This window comes from Equus asinus, chromosome 8, assembly GCF_041296235.1.
Source record: "Equus asinus isolate D_3611 breed Donkey chromosome 8, EquAss-T2T_v2, whole genome shotgun sequence".
Taxonomy (NCBI): Eukaryota; Metazoa; Chordata; class Mammalia; order Perissodactyla; family Equidae; genus Equus; species Equus asinus.
Window position 1 is genome coordinate 6,233,821 of NC_091797.1, and position 17,142 is coordinate 6,250,962.

The window sequence follows — 17,142 nt, forward strand, 5'->3', positions numbered from 1 at the left end:
ATTATGGCTTCAGGCTCTATGACTTTTCATGCTTTAATTCTATATCTCAAACAATAAAAAATTTTTTATGTATGTTATATGATTTTGTGCTACCTGGGCCAGATTTTTATTTTACTTCATAATATCTAAATAGCTTTTTATAGGCCTAACCTTTTTGCAGTGCTTTTCAAATTATCTTCTAAGACTTGAAATTACATGAAGCTGTTTATTCAGAACCTTTAAGATGACCTTTCTCTTGAGCATAGCTCAATTTTAAAATATATTTGATGATCATTTAGTGAAACAATATTAATGGAGCATCCACTATATATAAGGCATATGGATAACCTTAGGAAGAGGATAATAAGTACAGTCATATATTTAATTTCTTCTATTCCTAGAATATTTTTCCATTAAAGATCTAAATGAATAAAAAACTATTAAATCACAATATTTAAAAACGAGACCATATTTTCAACTTACAGACTTTCACTTAATACATTTCCGCTTTGTCCTTTTAAGCATGTCATTCACTTGTGTCAAATTTAGTACAATTCAAATTAATTTATTTAATAATAAAGTTAGTGATACATTCATGAAGTCTTTTAGTCCAATTTATTTTCTCAAAGTTCTGTGAAATTTTAAGAACATTTTAAAATTATAAATAAAATATGTGTGCCACTGTAACTTTATTGGTATTTACAAAATTGATGTACTTGTCACTGAATAGCATTTATTTAATAGCAATTTACCTTAGCACTGGATATCCATATACACATGTATGTCAGCATTTACATGCTTATTATGAATTATGATGAAAAATGCTTGACATACTAGTACATGATTGGGTGAAAGTGGTGAGAGGTTTTGTAAATTGGAGAAATATATTTTGGGTCAATGGTTTTCAAAGGGATGATTTTGCATTCTGGGAATGTTTTGGAAATTACTAGGGTCATCCTAGTATTCAGTATAATTGGCTGAAACAGCTGGCATTTAGCAGGTGAGTGGTAGATGATGAATGTTATACACCTTTCAATGCACAGGATAGTTCTATGAACAATATCAAAAAGTACTCCACGGTTTATAAGATTTCCAAAAGTCCCATCATACATTAATGTGGATATAAAACCTTTTATAAATATCTGAGCCAAGATCTTTGTTCTACATGCTGACATGAAATATTTTTACAAAACTTTAATAATCATTGTGTTTTCCAGGAATGAAATTTTCATGCTAATCAAGGAAATATTATGTTTTATTGAGAAATTTATTAGAATTTGTTAACCATATTGGAAAATCATATCATCCTCTTTGAATTTCCAGTGCTGCACTGCTATTATCAGTCATTATTTATAGTTGCCACACCCACGGTAATTGTGCATGGCTGCGAATGCCTAACCACTTCAATGTATCTCCTAGTTCAGTCATTCCTTAGTATTTTTATGCGTTAATACATTCAATTACATACACTCTAATAGAATTGTCCTTAGATCTCACAATTTGATCCTGAAATAAATCCCTATGCTAACTGGATTCTTAGAATAGAGTGCTTTGGATTGAGAAAAATCTTGTGTACATCAGGGTCTACTTCCCTCTTTCTTTCTTTCCTCTCTCTCTCCCTCCCTCCCTTCCTTCTTCCTTTCTTTTTCATGCAATTCCTTGAGTAGCCTTTCTGATTTATTAGTTATAGTTCTTTCAATTTTAAAACAAAGATTGAAAATTCCTACCTTATACATTTCACAAGTTCTACTGGGATCTGGTTTGAGTGAAACAATTGTCTGTAATTTTATTTTTATCTTTCTGCTTTTCTATATTTTCCAAATTTTCTACAGTGGATGTACCTGTCTAGAATAAACTTGAGAGGCAACATGTAGCCATAGATAGCATGGTATCAAGGAGCATGGGCTTCTTCAGAACGCCTGGGTCAGAATTCTGCTCCAGTGCTTACTGTTTGTGTGACGTTAGGCAGCTAAGTAATCTATTCATGCCTTAATTTCTCCCTCTGTAAAATGGGAATAAAGGAAGCATCCTACTTCAATGGATATTTTGAGGATTAAATTAGTTAAATTTAATAAAAAGCTCAGAGAAAATGCTCAGTAAGTGATCATCATCATCATTTTTGTTACTGTACTGATTATGAAATGGATACTATTCATTTAATCCTCTTTGTCCTTGGCGTATATCTTACTATCATGTAGAACCCAACTGTTATTGACTATGACCTCTGCCTCCTGAACATTCACATTTAGATTCTATTCATAATGCAAACTGAGTTTGGTTTGAGGTAGGATCCAGCTATCTGGTCACCTCCCAAATAAATACTTATTTAAAAAACATATATATATATGTGTGTGTGTGTGTGTGTGTGTGTGTATTCAAGTACAAATTAGTTTCCTCTTATATCTTCTTGTATTAGAGGTAGGCATTATCTTGATTTTAAAAAATATTAGGTATATAGCTGGTTATAGCCATAAATTCCATTGTATGACATAAAGAGGGTGTCAAAAAATCAGAAATATATTATAAAAAGAAGATATAAATCAGATTTGGTTTAGAGTATCTGTTTTGAGAGATGTTAAGGAATTAAATATTGAAGATTATGAGGGCTATGTCTAAAAGTCAGAAGTAAGAGATCTGATTTTTCTCAAGCATGGGGATGTGAGCAAATTGAAGGGGATATTCATCTGTTCTCAACTAGAGCAAAGGCTGCTATTTTAAAACAAGAGAGAACTTTGGAAGAATCACTACTCTGTGCAATTATATGTATAGATACATGGGTTTATGTATAATCACCTTCATATATCATATATTACTATTAAAGATATTTTTAGTGATAGTTTTGAGATATTTTCCTTCTCTTTTATATTTTATTGACTTAAATTGATGTTAAACCAGTTAAAATAAGACTATAACAAGATGATGATCTCACAATAAAAATATAAGAAAAGACATCTAAATACAAAAAAGTACTAATTCTTTTCTATAATAGTCTACAGAGGCTAACCAAAATAAAATTTGATTGTTAAACTGAAATTATCAAAGATTTCTTTTCTAATTTATTAGTGCCATAGAAATTTCTTAGTTATTTAACACATGCTTTCAGTGTATTCAGTAGGGCATAATACTCCATCCAAGTTTTTTTTTAAATGTAACAGACAAATTTTAAATATAGTAGGCAAACTCAAGAAATACTTGAGGAATATAGAAGTTGTGAGTTCTTTAAGAAAACAAAACAAAGAAACAAAACCCAGAATATTATTCATGGCCTGAAGCCTGCCAAAGATGGAAGGAAAAGCCCCAGAAATGAATTGAGATGAATGTGGAGCCTACTTAAATGAGGATGTAAAATTAATCCTAAAATCATGAGTACGTTCATTATACCAAAAAAATAAACTTAGAAACAAGGGAATTAAGATGAACAATAAATGTAAGAATTTTCTTATTTTTCTTAAGAGGAATAAAGCGATATAGATTTAAGTCTTTTATTTGAAATTTGAAGCAAAATCAGCAGAAATAAAAAACTAAAGATATAATGAACTAAAGTTACAAGATCAAAGAAAAAAAGGAAGATATAGAAATATTCTAATTTTCTAATCTTTATCGCAAGACATCAAGTAATCTCTGAAGTTGTTCAGTCAAGAAATAGAAGGCCAAGTAGATTATATAAACTTTAAATGAAGATTGAAACCTGACAAATATTGCAAATTATATCAATCATGCCACAAGCTAATTCATAAAACAAAGAAATCAAATGTAATTCACGTAGCAAAACACGAAACAAAAGGATTTTACCCACACACTCATACAGGGATGTGTCTGTAATTAACACCTATTAAAATAGCTCAGATATTGAACTAAAACAAACCCTATTCTATGCTGTTTAAAAGACATAACAATTTGACTTAGAAAAGATTTAAAAAAATAGAATAGGAAAAATAGTAATAGAGAGATGCTAGTTAAAACAAGGCTGGAATTACAAACTGCATATCAAGTTTCTCAAATTTGTTATGGCTGAATGCTAATTTCTAGTTTCCACTCAAAATTTCTTCCTGCCAATTCTTCCTCTTAGTAAAAGGTGCCACAGTCCCCAAACTGCTAAGACCTAGAAGGAAGGAGTCATTCTACATTAATTTCTTCTCCTGCCTCCTACAATTAATCTATCAGTAAATACTGCAGATTCTTTTTCCGAAAGATATGCTGAAATGGCCACTCTTTATCTGCAAGGTTCCAATTCTCTTGCCATGATCATATCTTTCTGGATCGCACCATCATTTCCTGGTCTATTGAGCTTTCAGTTAACTAGAGATGAATTTAGGAAGAATTAAATAACAATAGGCCTTCATATTCTCGCACAGGATATCTTATCCATTTAGAAAAGCTTTTTTTTCTTTCTCTTTATTCTCATGGGACAATAGCATTATGACCGAAACTGGTATGGTTGAGGCACACAACTACATAATTCTTTTGGAAATACATGTAGGACACCATGTAATTCTCCATCCACCATAAAACCTTTTCAAAGTGAATGAGCATTATTAATAATTAATCTACAGAATATGGTTAAACAGAGCATGGCGAAATTAAAAGGAAGTAATACCTATAATTTTAATTCAGGTAAACCTATGAACATTTGATTTAGCTGGCCAAACAGCTGCCCAGTAATCAATACATTCAATCCTCTTCTGTGACATAGATGTGCTACTGAGAATTTTACAGATGAGGAAACCAGGGTGCTTATTTATGGAAACTTATTTATGAAATAAGTTATAGAAGAACTAGAACCAAGGTTCCCTCTACAAGGCCAGTGCTTTGAATATATCAATGCATCAGCTATACTGCTTGCCATTAGCAGTCTCAGCGATCCTCGGGAAATTGCATTAAATGGCCAAATTTTCCGCAACTACAAGAAGAAAGGTTTGAACTAATTGAACTTTAACATTCTTTCTGGCTTCTAACACCTACCATCATATAAATTTGTGAGTGTAATGACTTAGGTTCACTACGTTAATTTTCATTAATAATAACAAGCAAAGTGATTTGACATTGCTCTTCTCAACTCATTGACATATTTATATGATAATCTTAAGTGCCCTTTGAATAGTTGGCAAAGGATACTTGAAAATCAAACACTTTACTCTAGACCCAAGATTATCACTATGATTTAGGTTTCTTTCTCACTTTATGCTTTCTTTTTCTTATACTTTCTACGTATGTATATACAAAATTCAAAGGAATAAATGTGGGCATATTGTATAATGTATAACTATATTAAAATGGCATCTCATAATCCACATAATCTAAGGTGGTAACTAGCATATAGAGAAGTCCCAAGAATGTTTGTTCATTATATTTAATGAATAATTGATGTACTGAAATGATGTGTGTGTGTACAAAATGAAGAAAACACAAGTTAAAAACTGAAGTCTAGGGGCTGGCCCAGTGGCGCAGTGGTTAAGTTCACACGTTCCGCTTTGGCGGCCTAGGGTTCACCAGTTCAGATCCTGGGTGTGGACATGGCACTGCTTGGCAAGCCATGCTGTGGTAGGCATTTCACATATAAAGTAGAGGAAGATGGGCATGGACGTTAGCTCAGGGCCGGTCTTCCTCAGCAAAAAGAGGAGGATTGGCAGCAGTTAGCTCACAACTAGTCTTCCTCAAAAAAAAAAAAGAAAAACTGAAGTCTAACTCCAGAAGAGTATTCCTTCTTTGTTGATAGCCAGTCTGGCTCTTGTGATTAAGCCTCCAAATATTTCAAATACATTTATATGAAACACAGACTATATTTCACAATTATCTTGAAATAGAGAAAACGACATTAAAAATTACCAGAAAATATTAAATTAAAATTACCATTGGAATTAATTAAATTCCTATTTAAAATTATGCTATTAAAGCAAAATCTCATCAAGATTTTCAAATTCATTGAAATCTATAATTAAAAATGTAAAAATAATGAATCATGAATTAGAGTCATGTACTCAAGGATATAGATATTTAAAAATTCAAACTAATACAGCGTTTTAAAAAATAACCTAAAGAATACTTGGCATTGCCCTTCATCTATGTCTTCAGTGAGTAATTACATTGTATGAAAGATTGAGTTTGAATAACTTGAATAATTATGTTATACATAATAGTAGATACACACACAGAATATATCACAACACTCCTTCTGCCTCATCATCCCATTGTAAGGGAGGAAGAAATTTCCCTCTACTCTTCTAGGTTCTTCTAGCTGGTCTAAGAATTAAATTGACATGAGACAGAATAACAGGAGGAAATCAAACAAAGCTTCATAACATATACATGGGGAAAACCCAGGAAAACTGAGTGACTCATCAAAACAGCCAAAGCCACCACCTTAAATACCATCTTCAGCTAAAGACAAAAGACGATGTTGGGGGTAGTGGTTTGGGACTTCAAAGGGGAGGAAGGCAGTTCACATGGAGATAGAAAAGCAAACGTTTGGTAAACAAATGTTTGCCATATCTTGCAGAGGAAATGGGACATGCAGAGGACTTTGACGAAATGGGCCTTCTAGGTTCCTCCCTGTGGACCGCATCTAGTTCATATTACACTACTTATCCACGGTGAGAGCTCCTTCCTGGAACTGGCCTTCTGTCTTAAATTCTTTTAGGCCATGGGAGGGAAGGTCAAAGTCTCTTCCTGAGTCTTTTGTTCTTAAAAATAATCAATCCAAAGAGACATCTTAGTTTAGCAAATTCTGCACCCCTACACCTTCATGTAAGATTAGGTTAATTTCCTCTCTTACAAATTCCCAGAATACTTGTAATTAATCCAGTTCCAGAGAGTATTACATTATACTAATCACCTTTCCCCCCTGCACATTCTAAGTGTCTATCAAGATCTCATTTGTTTATTCAATCATTATACATTGAAGAAATTTTCTCAGGTCCCCTCTACATGCTAGGCCTCTGTTAGGTGTTATGGAGTCAACATGAATAAGACAGCCATTGTTCCTGCCTTCAGAGAACTTACATTATAAGCTGCAGAAGAACTGAGATGCTCCAGCATTTGCAATAAAACCTATTAGAGTTGTGTTAGGGTAAGAAGAGCGTGCTTTCTTTGACGTAAAGCCAAAGACTCATTCACCTCAGTATCAGTTCATTTAGGTCAATGCCAGTCACAGAGAAAAAGCAAATATATATTCATGCAATGAATGAATGAATGAATACTATCAATAGAACCTATCCTTAACTAAAAGCTCATTTTTCTTAGGCATGAGATTAGGGACAGCTGTCCCTTGGTATCCTTGATGATTGGTTCCAGGGCCCTCCACACACCCAAATCCACAGATGCTCAAGTCACTTAAAGTATAAAATGGCCGTAGTATTTCAACATAACTTATGCACATGCTCCCACATACTTTAAATCATCTTTAAATTACTTATAACACCTAATACAATGTAAACGCTATGTAAATAGTTGTTATACTGTATTGTTTATGGAATAATGATGAGAAAAAAACTCTATACATCTTTAGTACAGACATAACCATTGTAAGCCTTTGATTGTGGTTGGTTGAATCCGTGGATGCAGAACCATAGATACGGAAGGCAGACTTTATTTCAAACTTGTTTTATGCTGGTCTCAGCCTATCAACAGTGATGCGATCACCTAGGAATGCCTGGGGCACTCACCTGGGTCCCTACTACTGGTGGCAGCCCCCACAGATGTTTCCCCAGGCAGAGTCAACGTTGCCCTTGGACTGGCCATTGAGGTTCTTATTATGAATGGAAGACACACCTCAGCAACAACCATTAAGGAACTTTGGAAAAACGAGTTTTATTACCATTGTTTCTGGAGAGTGCATGGCACTCCTGGAGCCACACAGCCAGGTCGCTCTGCAAGGTAAAGAGAGAGAGAGCAGACCTAGGGTTGTGCCTTTATTGGGGTCGTGGGTGGGGTGCCTAGGGTTTCCTGGTTCACTCTATTGGTGAATTTAAGACATACGAGCAGGAATTAAAATGAGGGAAGGGAAAATCAGGGTCACTTAAAGGGTCAACAAGCCCTTTCTTAAAAAGGGAATTTCATGGGTGGGTCCGTCTGGTTCTTTATCTCCTTGTGTAGCTGGCACTGTGTTTATTCTAGATGAATGTCTGAAATAGATAACTTGGCAATCAAAAGCTTAATGTCAGGCATTTATATTACAATCAAAAAAGCTAACTGTCAGGCACTCACACTATAAAACTTTACTGCATATTTTCACCAAAATCCTGACACACACACCCTGTCACTTAGCCTCAGCAAAATTACTGATACTGTCCTGGGTTACCTAGCAATTAAGTGGCAGAGCTCGTAGTTGAGTCTAGGTCTGTCTGTTGCTAAAATTCTTTTCACTCGTCACTTTTCACAATAAGCAAAATTAAGTTTTGCCAGGTATGGACACTTTCTATAAGAATATTTTTAAAGTGCACCTACAACCATCCTTATTATATTTCTTATCTTGTGTATTTAAGTAAATATGTGATAAATATTTAAATATGTTAAATTATATGGCTAATTGGGTTCCTTGTTTTTGTATGTTTCAGATGCAGCTATTATCTTGGTCGTATTGACAGATTCTGTATTCTCGATGTTGAAGATTGCTTAGGAAACGAGAGTATATCAGTGCATGGCCTCTGCCTGGTCCGTTTACACAATTGCAACTGTAGCTGTCTGCAAAGATATGAAAGAAACATCTGTGAAATAGAAACTGAAGATTGTAAATCTGTGCCCTGCAAAAATGGAGCAACTGGCATACACTCAAGTGGCTATTTCTTCTGCAAATGTGTCCCAGGATTTACAGGCAAGTATTTCCTGAGAAGTCAAATTCTCTATCGGATAGTGTTGTTAATACATTTATTTAAAGTATCTCAAATGTGTCTAATGATGAGTATTGTAGCCTGCTTTCTCATTTGGCAAAGTGAAAATATCTTCACTTGGAATAATAGGATTGCTTCTTCGGGCGATTGCATTGCTGACTACACAGCCTTGGCTCATGCAAATGAGGCCAATAAGGCCAGGCTGAACCATTGAGAATATGATGTATATGTCAAAGTTCTGAAAGGAAAAACAGGCAGCTGTAACCTCCCAATTATTTTACTGAACAGCTTCAGCACTGCCCTTCAACCTCCTCTTTGGCTGCCTAAGCACACTGAGTGCCAATTGTTTCTTAGTTTAAAAATAAAACTTGGTTTCAGTATTTTCTAAGTCAATTTACTGTTATAATGTTTATGAGATTACAAAAATATATATAAAATCACAAACACACTCTAACCTCTGTAAAGTCATGGAGGATGAGAATCGCAGTGGCTATGTAGTAATAATGCAGCTTTTGATAGAAACTACCGGAAATTAAGCATTCAAAATTATGTTACTTGAGATTTTATGCTTGGTCTTACATTGAAGTGATTGTTCATAATAGTTTTAAAACTTCATTATTATAATTGCCTTATAGAAAGCAGTACAGGGACCACAGAAGAAGAAAATAATATTGTCAATTTCAAATCACATCTAACTTTAAGTAAAATAATGAAAAACTTTTATGCAGGTTGATATCCCATTTTATTAAGAAGACCCAATTCTAAGAGTTATTTGCATTTCCATCTTCAAATGAAAAATATTCTCCCTATTTGATGTTTAAAGTAATGTGCTGAAGATTTTGGAGGCAATTTAAAAAGATAAGTTCCAAAACTGGAAATGGTGATATCATTGGAATAAACGTATGGCCATCCAGATTAGCTTTCTAAAGATTAAAATATATTTAAGTGCACAAATTCTGGTAAGCTTGCTAAAATGTTAATTCTATTACTTCATATTTTACATTTCAAACATGTTCTTAGTGAAAATAAAATGACATAAAATGTGCTACCATGGTTAAAATGTAGATATCCGCCTTGGAAAAAAAATGTATATATACCTGTTTTTATAACATAGGATATCCTCCAAATTCAGTGAAAATATAACGTTAAGCAGCAATTATAACTAAAATAGAATAAAGAATAAAATTAACTCTTCTTAATTCTGTTAGAACAGAAAATATCATTTGATATTTGATGCATAACCTGTTTGTGTATAAATATACATATGTATATGTGCACACATAAAATCAATAAGCAACCTATCATTTTATATATCAAGACTGTATATTGATTATACATTGTACAATCGTTAACTATGTATATCTACGCTTTTCATGTGGTTAAACTACATGTATGCATAGTACTTACCATTGGTATATGATATAAAGTTGGTATGACTCACTTCCCAGTTGGGCATAAAGAATATGATTACTTTTCTTTTCCTCTTTCAAATCAGAGCCAACTTAAGATTTACAAATCTACTTTATCAGAAGGCCTGCATCTTCCCTGAGGTCTTTCTCTCTTCCCCTGAATCGCAAAGAACCCTGTGGGTTTCCTCATTTCAAAATACTGAGTCCTACTTCTAAACTCCTCACAGTAACATGTGAAGGAACTGACTGGTCGAACTTTCCCCAGGGATGCAGAGTTCATCCCACTGAAATTGAGAAAGAAACATGAGTTCAGATAAAATTATTATTCTACAACAATTAATTAAGCAGAATAGATGGGGGGTGCTCCTCTTCCAGCTCTCCCCACCCCTTTCTCCCGGTCTGGCTCCTCCCTCTCCATCAGTTTTCTCCGCCTCCATCTGGAGGCTTCCCTTCTGTCCGGTCTCTCTCCTCTTCCACTTGGTTTCTCTTCCTTTAGTTTGGTTCACCTTGCTTCTCTTTCTCCCCTTCCATCTGATTTCTACCCCTCTCTCTTTTATCCCCTCAATCTGGTTTCTCTTCCGTCTATGAACTCATGAGCTTCCTACAGAAATTTGTAATGTGATACCACACTTTTAATATCAGGTGTAATCTCTTTTTTTTTGATCCCCGTCATCTTTTTGGGGATTTTTAGCCTTACAATCAAATTTCTATATTAAAGACATCTCTGAGTCTCTGGCCCAGAGGATCACCACCTTTAGTGCTTATGAGAATCACCTGGAGATCTTGCCAAAACTCGGGTTGTCGGCCCCACCCACCGCATGTTTCTCGTTCAGTAGTTCTAGGGCCAAGCAGGTGTGGGTCATGCTGGTGCTGCCGGTTCATGAATCACACGTTGAGAAACACTCTTCTAACCCATTACATTATATTAATGAAGAGGGCGGGCTTGTGTGGATGCTGAGACGTGAGATTCAACTTCAAGTATGAACTACCATTCAGCACAGCATGATGAACCCATCTAGTCTAACCTTCTCTTCTGGAGACCACTCCCCCCTGGAATAAGAAGGTGATGCCATCATATGGTAAGGCCATATACTTGAGTGGGTCCCAGAGAATTTAAATTTGATTCCAGTGCTATTATCTGAAATTTCCCAAAGATTTTAAACTCTAGGAATAATTCCAATGGACTTTTTTAGGCCTATTGCCTTTTTGCAATTCCCATCTCTTGTTCTTATACTTTCTGATCAGACTAGCCAGAGTTTTGTACAATCATTGTTATTTTCAAGAAAGTTGTTATTATTCATGTATTTATCAGTTTTCAAGTTTTTTTCTGCTTTTTATTGAGTATTTTAAACTTTTAATGACAGAATTTCTTTCTCTAGCTTTACTAAATTTTACAATGTCTTGCTCTTTGTTTTCTTTAATTTTTGTCTCTGTTAACCCTCAGTTAATTTATTGTTTTATTTGGTACTTAATAATGAAAGGTTTGAGGCTATGGATTTTACTCTGGGTATTGTTTTGCCTGTATTCTCGCACTTTAATATGCAATTTTCTTGTTTGCACTGTTTTCTAAATAGACTATTTCAGGTTTAATTTCCAATTTCATCTATTAGTCAATATGGCGTTTTTAAGATAAGATTTCAGAGTTACTTGGCAATTTTGTTTATTCTTTGGTTATTAAGTTCCAGTGTCACTATATCACTAATGCAGAATAGGATCAACCATAATTGCTTTTTGGTATATTTTTGCTTCCTATTTTGAAGGCACACAGAAAGGGAAAATTATTTATTGTAATTTTCTCAACTATAGATGATCACTAGTGGCTACCAGGCGGGCTGAAGGCAAAGGTGCTGAGAAAAATTCCTAAAATCAGACAGAAACAGTGTTAAAATGTGTTAGCAGTGCATTCATTGAGGGCAAGAGTGAGGAATAGTGGATTCATCTGGCTTGTATGCTATTACTGGCTTAGCACATGATCATTCCTTTAAGAACAATATTTGGACATTTGGAAATAATATGAACTGTGAATATTCTTTAAATTTTTTTTCTATGGTTTACATATCAAGTTGGGGATAAGAATAATTTGAAAAGATTTTTCAGAAAGAGAAATTTCATGTGCCACCTCAGAGGTAACCTATCTAAATGTTTGGGAATAGTGTTGAAGAACAAAAATGTTTCAATCTGTGTACCAGACTCCCATGTGGTTTTGATGTGTAGCAAAATGTTGGAATCACTTCCCTATATTTCTTCACAGAGAAAAACATTCACATAAACTTAAATAAATGTGTGCACATACACACATCCAAAGTAAATGTTAGAGGCCCTCATGGCAATTGTTCAATAAGTTCCAACCAGTTCCTCTAAAATTTTGCCTTTTTTATTTGAGCTGTTTTATTTAGCATATATTCAAAAATCTTCAGTTTCTCTTATAATCCATATTCCTATAAAATAAACATATTTTCCCATTTAATACATATTTATGAAATACTCCTTTGTCTGATATTACTTTTGTCTTTGTCTTTTATTTGGAGATTTTAGTCCATTTATATTAAATGAAATTATTTTGTATTTAGGTTTAAATACATTTAACTGTTTTCCATTTGTTTCACCTTTTCTGTTATGTTCTCTCGGCTTTCTTGTATTCCTTTGGATGGATTAAGTATTTTGTCATTTCAGTTCCCCCTCTATAAAGCTGATATTTACACACACTTTGGCTACTCTTTTAAGTGCTTCCCTAGAGATTACAACATTTGTAATTAGCTTACCGTATTTTAATAAAAATTGGTACTTGTACCACATTCTAGACTGTTCACAAGCCTTAAACACTTTGACCACAATTAACCCCTTCCAGATAGGTGCATGTTTTTGTATATATTATTCTGTATATATTTAAAACCGCACAAGACATAATTATCATTTTATGCCACCAATATTTCTTTAGATTACCCTCATAGTGCTCTTTTACTGCTCTTACTTCCTTTCTGCATCACCAAGCTTGCAAAGGTTTCTTTTACCATATTATGTTAATTACCATTTACACATCCTTTTAAGCATTTCTGCTTTGATGCATTCTCCATTCTCTGTTTGTGTGAATATATTTTTCTTTCACCTTTATACTTAAAGTATATTTTATAGAAAGAGATCAGTAAATGAGTTAAATGAATGAACGAACTATAATCTCAAGTTAAGCATTTTCACAGTAATATATATAAAGATGTATGTCTTTGGTGATTGCATGTATATATATATTTTTATATATATCATATGATATTGCTAGTCCTCTAATATCTTTGACTCCTATTTAGCAGTGTCTCTATTTTTATCTTATAAAGCACACCATGGAATAGAGGATTTAGCAAAAGGCTTAGACCACAGAGATACCAAATGTTTCACACAATTTATGCCACAACTTGAGCCTTTCACTCCAGGTCTTTTTACTTGTAGAATTCGCTAATCTAAGTTTGAGGCTCATGTAGACTGATTATATTCTGAAGAACAGAAAATGAAGGTGGGGTCAAAATATTTAACAAATAAAAAAATTCAAATATTTTAAGATAATTTTTCCTACAACTCTTCAAAAATTACATTTTATTTAGCCATTAATACAAATTCAGTCCGATTGATAATATACTCCTCTATTCAGTGTCTTGTCGAAATTCAGCTGAAGTCAACGGAATAATTGTGGAAATTATGTTTCTACCTACATAGATCCTTGGGCCTATAAATTCCTGAAGGCAGATGTAACCAGACAGAATATAGGGGCCCTAGAAACGTACTTGAGAGGTAATGTAAGAGAAAATGCTATGGGAGAAGGCCAGTTGTTTTTCACTCTGGAAGATTCTCTTCTGTCCTTTGTGGGTTTATATTTGAACTTTTCCAAAAAAGACCGAAAACAAAAATTAAACAGAAAATATGTGACTTTTAAAATGACAAAGGAGTTGCAGCCTCACTGAATGTGGAGGGTGTTATTATGGTCAGATGGCAGCTCTTTAGCTATAGTGCACCACGTTTTTTTCAGGTTCTGATTTTATTCTAAACCGTGGTTTCCCCCAAACTCATTAAAATGCAAAAGCTATACAAAACAACGTTTGCATAATTATAAAATAATTTACTAAATGTTGCATTTCAGGAAGAAAAAGGTTATATGCAGGAATTTAATTAGTGATCTGGCAACACAAAATATTCCACATTGGTTGTAATTGTATGCACATCTGGAATTTTCTCCAAAAGAACTAGATTTCTAAAGGTCAAGCATTCATATTAAAGTGTTGTAAAATAACCATCTTGTAATAAGGAGGATGAGCAGCTTTTCCTCAGAAGTAGTACAAATTAGCTTTCCAAGGGAAATGAGCCAATATATTCGTCTTACACATGAGATATTTGTATTGATATATTTCTCATTTATGCTGAGCTCATTTGTACACTGTGGGCAATTCTGAAGCAAATGACAGTAAAAATATAAGCATGAACTTCACCCACTCTGGGCCAAAGTAGCTAAAGGAAAAATGGTTTTTGGTCCTGTTTCAGCTAGAGACAATAATCTCTATAAAGCACCTTCCTTCTTTTCAAGTTTCCATTATACAAGTTGGCATTCTATTTCCCCTTTATCTTCTTGCCCCACATTACTCTTATGGGAAATATTGAATGCATTTTAAGCTCCTGAGAGAAATACAGTATATTCATAGAAAGTGATAATGTTACTAAAGCATACGTCTCTTTTAGTTGTTCCAGGGTTTATTTAATTTCGTTTTCTTGCATTTTCCCATTGAAGTTAAAAAACCACCAGTAAACCAACTAACAAACCAGCAACCATGCAAAAAATGCCACAAAACTATAGCTCTCCATTAGCTATTTTTCAATTACATTAGATATCATGAATCCCATGACCACAGAGAACTTCAAAACCTGGACCGCGATTTCAGTGTGAAGCTACACAGCATAAATAGGTAACACGTTACTCATAACTTATTTTGGTATTTTTCTTTTCTTCTCATTCAAAGCATTTTTAGTTCTTTCAAAGAAAGAATTATTGCTGCTCGTTAGGTGAGACTTTTTTGTTTTCATTTCAATGAATCTTAAGTATGTGGATAATGTATTTTTATCAATATTAAGGATATATGTTACATTTTGAAGATATGTGTATATTTCCATGGATCTATAGGTCCTCATTTTTAATTCAAAGCATGTAGAAACTCTCTATTTTTAATTTACTCAAAAATCTGTCTTGATAGGTAGTCAATAACTTTGCCTGTGGGATTAGAGAATGTAATATTTGAGCTGAGCCTTGAAGAATGAATGGGAGGAAACTGAGTTTTTAAAAGCTTCATAAAATGCAACGTACACATAAAGAAGAAATAAGTGACAGCAAGATCTACCTACATTTGGCAGAGATTGAGATAATATATAGGGGCCAAGTTGTTAATTTGAAAATGTGATACATACATACTGTATAACAATTTTAATTATTAAGCAACTGAACAATAACTGAATGAGAGTAAATGAAAATAGGGATTGAAATAAACAGGTATTTTATTTTATGCCAGTATAGGTATGAAATGACACTCCAATTAGAATTAATTTACTAGCTGTGAGATCTAATCTGATACTTTCTGTGTTTATAATATCTAATAGGCATAATGAGGAAGTGGTTGGGGAGAATATTTGAAGTCGGGCAGAATTCCCTTCACCAGCTGGTTTCCTTGCTGTCCCACGACACATTAGCTGTTAGCCCAGGCAACTTCAGGATGAGTAGAGGCCTGAGCAGTCAGTGGCACCAGCCAGAATATGGATGCCAGTGTGTATGTTCCAGCAGTACCTGGGGAAACTTCCTCCTGCCTTTTCTGCCTAACATTACAGGTTAAGTGACATAATTCTCAAATTCCATTCGCTTTCCACCAGGCGCTGAGTTACTTCTGCACTCATAATTCAGCTTCATATGCAATAGTATTCTAGATTTGTGTATTTAAGGAATTTCCTAGTATTTAATAATTTTCCTATGGGTAGGCACTACAAAAATTCATTCTCTTTTTGCAGTTTTCTAATTTCTCTGAGAATTTTATTCTGCTGCTACTTTATATAAACAAGCTTCCAAAAGCTACTGAAGGAAAATACCTCTCCAAAATGATCATTCTTATGAATAGAAGATAACATGGCTTTTCTTGCTGCTAGGGCACTTCTTAAGAGATTTCTAATCTGCACAAGCTTCTAAAATGCTGACTAAATCTAAAAAGTATTATAAAACAGCAGCCAAAAATGCAACAGAGGAAAAAAGGTTTTTTTGTATTCCTGAGAAAATGTGATTTCTCTGTCTTCTGTTATTTTGACTACAAATTAAGATAATCCTGAGCTGGTCTCAAGAGTAAGAAAGTGATGTTTTTTTATTTAAATTCTTTGAAAAATAAAGAAAAACTGACACACTATTCCCAGAAAAAATAGCAACTAAATGATTGCCAAGTCATATTTCAGAGAAGCAAGCCAAAAAATGTATCAGAGAATGACACAAACATTAAATCCAGTCTTCCCATTTGTCCATTTCTTATTTTAAAATTTAACATATGTTTTGTATTTTTAGGAAAGGTATGCAAGGATCTACAATAACTTTTCAAACTACCATTATGTTTAGTATTTATATGGGAAGGTTGAGTATCCAAAATTGTTTTTGAAACATTTTTCTTTCAAGAGATACATTAATATTAGTGAGATTTTTAAACAGAAAGAAGAAAAAAGATTGACGATGGTGATCTGTGTCACATCGGAAGATATGGCAGAGAGCTGTTATTCTGATTCACTCAGACCTAAAAAGTAGCCAGAAAGTATCAAATACCTACAGAGTACACACGTGTTATAAAAGAGAAGACAGTTATCCTGCTTTTCAAGGTAATAGTTCACTGCACTTTCATTTAATTAGTAATAGAATACCTCTCACTACGTGA